Consider the following 7,590-nt stretch of genomic DNA (forward strand, 5'->3'; position numbering starts at 1 on the left):
AGGCTCACAGTTAGAGTTTTTCTCTCCTTTATATCTTTTTCTTATTTTTTTGTTGTTTGTCTGTCAAATAGTTAAAACAATGAAAATGCTCTTGTACAAATTTTTCACATGAATTTGGTAGATTTACACGGCAGCGAAAGTTTTTTTTTGCATTGAATGCTTTTGGGTTTATGTAAGATTTTATACATTATATATTTTGGGCTTTTTGTAATAACAATTATAATATTCAAAAATCATCGGATAAGATTAAAAGGAAAGGGATCCTCTGTGTCCAAAATCTATTATGCAGATAAATCCATACCTTGAATTTCACTATTAGCTATGGGAATTTAAGCACAAAGATAGAGGCATGTTATTAAGTGGAGAAACTAAATAGATGAGATGTCTCTCTGACGTATTTATCAGTACTTATTAGAAGAATGGATAATTTTTGTTGGTAACGACATCGATTTAATGATCTGTTAATTAAGCCTGCTGGTCATTCTGTAAATAGTCACATCACACACTGCTGAAAAATAATGTCGCTATGTAGGAGTTATTCATTGATTGAGAGTTATTTTTTTGTTCTTGTTCTGGATAACTTCTACTGCAAAGAAACGAGGTGCTAAATCTGTCGAGGTGTTCTCAAGTCAGGTTTAGGATCATCTCATGTATATCTCTTATCAGCTCTTTTTATTTTGTTGTTGTATTTTTATCATATTTATGTTTGTGCATTGCTGAATATTGAGCTTTGCAATGAAGGATTCAGTTTTGGTGCTTTATCATATCTATACTGCAACAAGTAAGATTTTCATTCTTTTTATTTTCTTGATCTTGTAGTAGTTCTAAACTTCACGACCACTGGTGTATTTTCGAATACATGGCATTTTCAATAGATTTTTTACGGTCCAGAAATAGCTTGCCGGATGTAAAATGTTGTGTGACTTTAGATGAAGAAGTTAGAAGATAAAGGTATATAAAAAAAATTCTCTACCTCTCCTAATGATATATCAATACAACAAAGCTCTACTTACATGTGGCAGATTGTACTCAGGCTTTAGTCATTTATTTTTGCTGGGGAGAAAAGGCTGCCAGAGTTTTGTTTCAAAGCCACGAAGTTAAGAGTTTTTCATGTTTTCCTATGAGATTGAAAAAGTTAAGATTCGGCTAGAACCTTTTTCTTCTTTTTTAATTTTTGCAGTACATCTGACACATATTAACAACTTTGAGGAGAGTAGATTGGCTAAGTAGAGCACTGGAAGCCAACTTTACTTTAAAGAAATGACCTTAGAATATAGAGTTTCTGAAGTGTGCATAAATAGTATACTACATGTATAAGTAGGACCATTTGATTTTTTTTTAAGAGAACAATGGGGATAACATTTCTCGCTATGAAGATGTCATTTTAATGAATTATCGTCTGCATGAATATTTAGAGTCGGGAAAAACTTGTCATTTTCCTTTCATATTCCTGGTGATGGACTATCTCTCTATTTGTTTATTGAATGTGCTTCTCTATGGGGAATAAAATCATGTGCAAGAATATCACTCGACCTTCATCCACGAGACATTTCAAGAATCTCTTTGAATTCTGTATTGTTTTCCTTAGTTCTAATTTTTTTATTATAATGAAGGTGGAAAGCATTTTTTTAATGATTGTAGCAGTTTACATGAGAACGTTCTAAAGGATACAAACAGTCATATGATCCATGGTACGGAGTGAATTGCTATAGATCTACAGTTGGGTGCTATGTTTATAACGTGGTATCTTTTGAATATATATTACAGCAATTACAACAAACAAGTTCTCACAGATTTTTCGTGCCCTGAAATTGTTACAACTTTTCAGTTTGGCTGTGGGACGCTGTTAATCCTCTTTATGTGAGGATCTCATCTTCACCTAAAACCCAAGACCAGTTAATCTCAAGTTATTGTGTCTCTTCCTTTATGTCGTGTTTTTGCTTCTAACAGTCAAAATGATTCATTTTTCTTCTATGATAATTTATTTTGTGAGTGTCGACATAACTATGAAGTCGAGATAGTGTATTTATAAAGGTTTGTGTTCTTGAACATGGATTTCTTAGTTTTAAAAAGTGTTTAAAGGAAGATGAACATAAACAATGACCGAATAAGTTGGACTGCTGAAAAGAGACCTGGGATATGGATTCTGAGGAGAAGATAGGTTGTTGAAAGAAAAGGAGGAAGGAAATGATATATTCAAGGTAGGGAAATATGAGGGATTGCGCAATGCAAAATATAGGCAATTCACAAGTACTTTAATGACACAAGTCTTTCCACGTATTTATCACTTTGTATGAAGAAAAATATGAAAGTGGAAGGATTGAACTTTTCTGCAAGTTGACAAATAACTCACATTTCTTTTGGATCGTCTTAATATGAGATAGTTCTAAGTGCTTCACAAAAGATGAAAACCTTTTATGAGTTGTGTGTATTGACGATTGACAAAGAAGAGCTGCGTAAGTAGTTTAATTTCGTCCAGTTATATGACTGCGAATATAACACAGGATTTACCAACATAAATATGTATATTTGTATATAACACACAAATTGTATCTCTTCTATCTCGATTAAGCTTATAACATGATCACATCGTTTTTTTTATGACCGCGCGAAGAGCGGACAACTCGACTAGTTTAACCATAAATAAAAACAATTTTGAGGTAATTTTATTGCGTTCTTTCAACTTGTGCGTCACCAAATACGTATGAATTACTCCAAACGAAAGCGATTAGTATCCCTGAATTAGTATTGCTTGCAGTGTGTACCTCAAGTTTTAAATTTGATTTATTATGTGATTTTCATCAAATTAAAATAAAACACTAGTAAATTTAGATATAATAATGTGTTATTCGTATGTATTTTAGTGATTTCAGATAGCGTGTTAGTCATAGTTCGTCTAATACAATCATTCGTGTCTCAACCTCTCTTATCCGTCGAGCAAGGCATGTTCTATCTAATGATACATGTTGATACAGTTATTCAAACCTTTCAAAGGTAAATAAGTCATATATTAAAACCATCTAAAAATAACTAATAAAAGTTTAGTAAAAATAATATCTAAAGAAAATTCTAAACTCATAAACGGCATGCGTGAGCTCTAAGAATTAAAACAAACAACAATGTCTTCGGAGCATCCACCTGGAATGATAAAATATCTAAGTAAATGAAAGTGTGTAATAGTCAACTACCGCTAGAAGAAATCAACGTACTTTATCCACTTGTTCAACGAAAAGTCTGAAATCTAGCTACAAGCTTTGTTACCTGTATATGCATGCCACACGATGTGACAAGCCCAAATGACCTCTAAGGATACCCAGTAAATGTGAGCACGTGATTTTTGCCTCATACGAATTACTCCAAAATAATTCCCAAAATTAGGTTTTGGCCTTGATTATTTGTTATTTTTAGGAATTATTGCGTGATTTTTTTGATTGTTTGCATATATTTGTGGGCATGTTTAATTTTATTAATGCATTAAAAATACAAAATACAGCATTGGTATTTAAGATTTGATTTTACATTATTTGGAATTAATTAATAATTAGGATATCAGAAAACTTTGAAATGGTATCTCGTTTAATCACTTAGGCAGAATAATTGGGATTAGTTCAATAATTTGATTGAATGTGTATAATAATCCACTGATTAGTATAATTTTATGCAAGTGGTTACTAATTGAGAAGCTCCTAATAGTGGTAGGGTAGTATTTGCATTATCAAATTAACTAAAAGCACTAATTGAGTGGACAATTAAGTGGATGATTAAAGAAATGAAAAGTTGAATTGGTAGTGAAAAATGCACTAACTGAATGCCCATTTAAGGGAGCTGAAAATCAGATTCAAGGGGGCGGAGAGAGCGATATACACTCGATATACACTCTGGATACACTGGATATACGGGGGCAGAATTCATTTTGGAGAGAGTAAAAAAGATAGAACCAAATTTTTTGAAATATTGAGAGCGGAAGAACACCAGAGAGAGTTCAAATCTAGAAAGAGAAAATAAAGAGAGATTTCCGGACTATTTTTCTTCTACATTTTTACTGATTTTCTCCGTGTTGCTGGGATTTCTGGATTGAGGTGTTGAAGCTACTGTGTTGAGCTTTCTGCTGCTGTATTTTGCTGTTTGCTGTTGCTGATTGCTTACTCCATTTTTCTGTTCTACATACCAGGTATTCTCTTGAAACTATGTTGGAAATGAAGCCTGATTAAGTTTGTGTAAATATCTGTGAACCGAACTGGAGTTTAAAGGAAAAACATTAAGTTCTTGTTGTAATTTCTGCTCGATGTTGTCATTTTATTGTTCATGCTTTCAGTCTAGTTTATTTTAGATATTTCATTCCTAGATGTATATTTGATTTAAACGTTGAGTGAAATTTGTTTGAATATAGGTGATTCAGGAATGCTGTTAACCTCGTATAATCATGTGTTAATTGAAGATTATGATCCTTAATTAATTAGTTAAGATTGGATGATTTGGATGTATGTTTCATGGTTGTGGTTCAAATTACAAGTTTAGACCCTTCATGTGGTTGGTCTAGTAAGCTTGGTTTGGATTTATTTCCTACTGTCCATTTTAGATCTGTTCCTATATAGCTTGAAATACAGCACAATGGTTTTAGAGTTGTCCTTCAGTTCTGTTGTTGCTCATGTATGAACACTTTTTTTTTATCTTAAAATGGTTTTTGAATGGGGTTTGAGCTTGGTTTTTGACTTGAAATTTTCAGATTCAGATTAACCTTTCATATTTAGTTTTTCTTTGGCAAGTTTCCATGACATGTGGTATGTTTCAAATATGTTATGCTTGAATCAGAATTCAATATAAACTAGGGGGAAGGGACCTTTGAGTTTTGTTAATTGGTAAATAATTTGTGTAAAGGTGTGTTGTTGCAATTAGGATTGTATCTGTATTTTGGAACCTATGTCAGCATAAAAATGTGCTTTGCATTTGATTCAAAGATTATCAGTATTTGTTCAATCCCAGAATTTCTTGAATAATGCAATTTGCTTCAAACATATTTGTTGGATCGTGTATTGGGCTGCCATCATTGGCCTAATTTCGATGGTCTTCCCCTTCCACAATCATGCTGCCAAACTGGGCTTCAAGTTGAGCCCAGTTATTTCACACGCTGAGCCTGCAGTAATGGGCAACCAGACGTGGGTTTTTGACTAACTCGGCCTTTCCACAATCAAATGTGGGTGGTCTGCTACCAATTCATTTTTTTATTAAATTATTAGTTTAAGCTTTGGCATAACATAAGTAGGAATCCCCTTACGTTCTTTGATGAACTAGTCACATCCTTTTAATTAAAGTCGGGATGCGCCGTGCCAAATAAAAATGACAAATGCGTGGTCCTCATATAATTATTTCTTTTAAAAAATATTTAAAATTTGAGGCTTGCCATTTAGCTAATTTTCAGGGCCCTCGCAAAGTTGATAACGCGTTAGTTGCTTTAGGCACGTTTAATATACTGTCGTGGTTGTGGACACGTTCGCGTGACATGATTACAATTCTAAAGACAATTCGGAGTATGCGTTCGCGCAACTTCGAACAAATCTTCTCAATAAAAATGGGTTTTCAGAGGTTATTAAATTAAATTAGCTCATATAGTCCGAGGCGCGCCGCCTACCATTTAATCATACAAAAATGACAAATGTTCGTAGTTTGTTTTAAGCACGCGCAACTTTGGCCAAATTCATTTTTATAATAAAAATGTTATTAATTCAATTGTGTACACGTTCGCGCGACACGATTACAATTTCTAAAAAATGAACACTCGTAGTTTGCTTTAGGCTCGATTTAGACTAGTGTTGTAATTACGTATACGTTTCGCGTAACATGATGGCAAAATTTGATTCTAAAAAGTGACTTGAGGGATGCGTTCGCGCAACTTCAACCAAATACTTCTTAATAAATCGACAAAAGCATTATTAATCGAGGACACGTTCGCATGACATGATTTTGACGCGCCAAAAGTGTTATTAATTATGTACAATGCAAAACGAAAACGAATATACGTACGCGTGATTCGTTTCAAGACAATTCTATAATTACAAATAATCAAGCTAAAAGCGGTGATAAAAGCTAAAAATACACAACAAGTTTAAAACGTGTAATAAGTCAGATAATTAGGCCAAGTATAAATTGTTAAGCGACCGTGCTAGAACCACGGAATTCGGGAGTGCCTAACACCTTCTCCCGGGTTAATAAAATTCCTTACTCGGATTTTCGGTTCGCAGGCTACAATACAGAGTCAATCTTTTCCTCGATTTGGGATTCGAAACGGTGACTTGGGACACCATAAATTATCCCAAGCGGCGACTCTGAATCTTTAAATAAACGAATTCCGTTTTGATTGTCCTTTAATTAGAAAAACTCTCTTATGCCCTTCTGGGGGTGTAGGTAAAAAGGAAGTGTGACAGCTCTGGCGACTCCGCTGGGGAACGAACCCAAAATCTCTGGTTTAGGGTTCAAGAATTTGAGCTTAGAATAATTGTTATATTTGGCTTTATTTTTTTTATCTAGTTTTGTTCACATGTTTGTGCTTAATGTGCGAAATTTTGCTTTTTATCGCTTTGATATTATCTGAACTGTATATATAAATTGTTACGAAACCCCTCTTCTTTCTGAGTCTTCTGAATTTATGGTGCACACGTGCGCGTGACCCACCTTTCTGTTAGAAGTCATACCAAATAAAACGAAGTTGGGTCAAGTAACTAGGCCGGGTAGACTTTTGTGCTCCCGGTACGTTGCCCCCACTTCGGCTCGAGCTGTCTGCTTGGGTAAGCCAAGTCTAGAACAATAAACCCAGGTTTTAAACCTAGTATAACAAAGCCTCATGTCGGATCCCTAGTAGGAACGCTTGTTTGCATCACGTGCATTTGACTTTGGGGACTCAACACATGAGTTGGGTCCTTCTAGGACAGGTGCACCCAAAATAACAGACCATCTTGATGCATCCTATGTGCTACATGTTGCATTTATTCAAGGGTAAAAGAGTCATTTGGTGGACCAATGATAGTTGAGGGCAAATAAAAATGAAAAAAAATAAAGAAAAGAGAGATTGAAGTGTGGGGATAAAGCGAGTTGGGCCCAATTATGTTGTTAAAAAAAAGAACTTGAAATTTCAGGAAAAAAAAAGATTTTGCACTTTTTCATCATTTTCCGAAAATCAGAAAATCAAAAAAAAAAAAGAGAAAAAGAAAATCCAAAAAGATTTTGCATGTTTCATCATTTTTCAAGAAAAAGTAAAAAATAAATATGTTATCTCTAAATTAGTTGTTTTTTTTAATTATCGCCCGTATCCAATCTGCCCGAATTACGCGAACCTGATTCTCGTCTCTCGGGGCGGGATACGTAGGCAACCCACATAGGGTCCGATGTTCCTAGTAAATCTTAGGTTCTTGGCTTTGCGGGGTCTTAGCCAAATTTTGCACTTCTAGCCACCTTTTGGCTAAATAAGTCATTTTGCAAAAGTAGCCTCAATCATGTCTTGCAAGTGTCCAGTAGGGAGTGTTATTGTCTCACATAGTGTTAGTTTAAAGTTTTCTCATACAGGTGTGGCTTTACTTACCGCAGTTTGAGCAGGAC

This window comes from Nicotiana tabacum, chromosome 16, assembly GCF_000715075.1.
Source record: "Nicotiana tabacum cultivar K326 chromosome 16, ASM71507v2, whole genome shotgun sequence".
Lineage (NCBI taxonomy): Eukaryota > Viridiplantae > Streptophyta > Magnoliopsida > Solanales > Solanaceae > Nicotiana > Nicotiana tabacum.